Genomic DNA, 2,624 nt, shown 5'->3' with positions numbered 1-2,624 from the left:
TATTTGTATTCTTATATCAAAATCCAATCAATTTCTTCCTGTAAAACAAAATATGATGTGTGCTTACCCAGCCTTGAACCAACCAGTTTAAACCGATATTATAATGACATCCACTCATCAATCTTCAACTTTTAGCATCACAGAGCTAAGATTCATTATGACATGCCTACCTTTCAATGTTAAATAAATAACATTCACTTACATAGAAACTGAGTCTCTCCTGATTGAATTACCATTACCACCTTCTGTATTTCCATCTTCAGGTTCCTTTATTATATAATTAACGCTCTGACCTGTAACTAAACCTGTGCAAGTATTTGTGGTCATGGATCTATAACAAGCCATTCAAAGAGCTGATGAGACCTTTTACCAAAAGGTAGGCGACTCTGAAATAACAATAATAATAATAATAAACTGACTTCATGGAAGCTATACCTCTGCTATAATTAAATAAGTTTGCAAGAAAAGTGTGCTACACAGAAATGTTCAAATTAAATAAGAACAGCAAAAATAATTATTATGATAAGCTAATGTATGTTATGATTTGGGGATGATAACAAGGCCGATGACTGATGCAGTGAGAAAACAATGTTTTGTTGATGTGCAATCAGAGATATCAGAAACATAGATGAGAGAACAGTGCAACGTCAACAACAGCACAAGCAGCACTTCTATGTGGAAGTGATAGGCATGTGATTAACAAGTGCAGATATTCTACAGTATTTGTATTTATCTCTTATCTGGATTAAACAAGTGGCATGTTCATATCAGCAGCAGCTGTAATAATTATAACCCAACAGCTACAGATTGTTTGGGGAAGGGGTGAGGATTGATGGGGCCCCAGACAGAAGATCCCAAGGGGCCCATCTGACCAACTTTTGTTGGCATTATGTTCCCCAGAACACCTGTTAAATAATCAGATATTAATCAAAAAGCATTTATGGAATCTAAACATTTTTATTTTGACACATTTATATTAACAGTGAAAATCAAACGTAATAAACTCCTAAAAACACATAGTTTAATATTAACAAAATAAGATGAAATAAGAAATGTAAACAACTTACAAGTATAAAGTAAACAAATAAATATAAATAACAAGTGCAAATGAATTCAAAGCTAACTCTAAATGTTCTTTCTCTTCCCACAGTATGACATCAGTGCTCATCAACATCTAGCTTAAACATTTTTCACACTAATGTTAGCAGAAAAAACATATATAATAATCTTCTTATCTGACTACTTAACAGTAATAAATACATTTAGTTATGGATGGTGGTGTTGCTGTTGCTAAAGTGCTGGAGATGGTGGAAGTTGATGGACCTGAAAAAATAACGCGGAACATTTTGTCATGATGATTTTTAGAAAAGCATGACGTATCTCATCAACACCATTAGGATGCAATGAACTCACATTCATCAGGATCAGGACCTGGAGGGGGACTGGTTCCCTGTTTTTGTTGATAGGAACTTCACCAATGTTCCTGTGGAGAGATAAGAAATGGCTACTCTATGATACTAAGCAGCAATATTCACAAAGTACATTCAGAATGAGTTCATAGGAATTCCTGAAATTAATCTTAAATATTTCTTATGGCCTTATTAATTTATATTATCCTGTCATATCATATTTTTGATTAATTTCATTTGATTTACTTAACTTTAACCAGTTGCACAGGCTGGCTTCACAAGCCTTTCCAAAGCTAAAACTATTTATTTAGTTTACATTAGATTTTAATCAGTCTAATGTAATCTCAAGGTAAATAGCTAGCAAGCTAAATTCTGTTAGCTCGCTAGATAGCATTAGTCAAGTTCTTACCAACTCCTAAAACGTTAGCTAGCTAGCTTGCATGTTACATGACATCATATATCTTTGCTAACTAACTTTTTGGCTTCCCATTTACTATTATCAATCATCATTTATCATCATTCATTACTATATGATCCACTTACCACTGTCCTGCTTTCTTTTCTCTTCTTTCTCTTTCTTCACTCCCGGACGGATAATTCCTCTATTTCACTCTATTTTGCGTAACGTTAGTAAACGCAAACAGTAGTCACCTGGATGTGACGCTGCTCACAGAAACGCCGATGAGATGGGCCCTTAGGTTGAGTTTTCTAGTACTGGTTGTCACTGAAGTGATTCCCATTAAATGAGACAGCGACAGACAGAGCCAAACACCCGCCCCACAGCAAGGTGGGAGCCGGTGAGGCGGCAGACATTTTGGCGTGGCATCTGTGGTGGCCAGTCAGATTGTAGGGGTGGCACTGGCTACCCCGGCCACCCCTTTAAAACTGTGCATTTAAATGACAATTCCTGTGCTTTGTTAGATCAGATTGAGGGCTTATCTGAATGAATTGGAGTAATATCAGCACAGAAATTAGTGAAGCTGCATTCATGATCCTTGCAGATACACTGCAGCAACTGAAGCTGCAGGCTGACCAATCAGAGGCTTTAACCACAACATGCACGTCGCGCACACAGCGGCAGCTGCTGCACACACACATACACATACACTGTAATAACTTTCTGTAAAAATACGGCCAAATCCTAACAGTAAAGTACTGTTCTTTCTAAATACGGTAAAACACTGTACATTTTGATGCTTTCTGAAGCCAAAACCA

At 36.5% G+C, this 2,624-nt stretch overlaps 1 long non-coding RNA gene across 1 annotated transcript; it reads right to left on the bottom strand.

Moving 5' to 3' along the window:
- Positions 1-1,002: 1,002 nt before the first annotated feature.
- On the bottom strand, positions 1,003-2,394 carry LOC137177000 (uncharacterized). The gene is made up of 3 exons (XR_010925925.1): positions 1,953-2,394; positions 1,414-1,483; positions 1,003-1,323 (listed from the first exon to the last, which is right to left on the bottom strand). It is a non-coding gene; the product is annotated as an uncharacterized lncRNA (long non-coding RNA).
- Between the last annotated feature and the right edge of the window lie 230 nt (positions 2,395-2,624).

This window comes from Thunnus thynnus, chromosome 24 (assembly GCF_963924715.1).
Source record: "Thunnus thynnus chromosome 24, fThuThy2.1, whole genome shotgun sequence".
NCBI lineage: Eukaryota > Metazoa > Chordata > Actinopteri > Scombriformes > Scombridae > Thunnus > Thunnus thynnus.
Note: the sequence above shows the minus strand (reverse complement) of the source record. Positions and strands in the feature narration are given on the sequence as shown.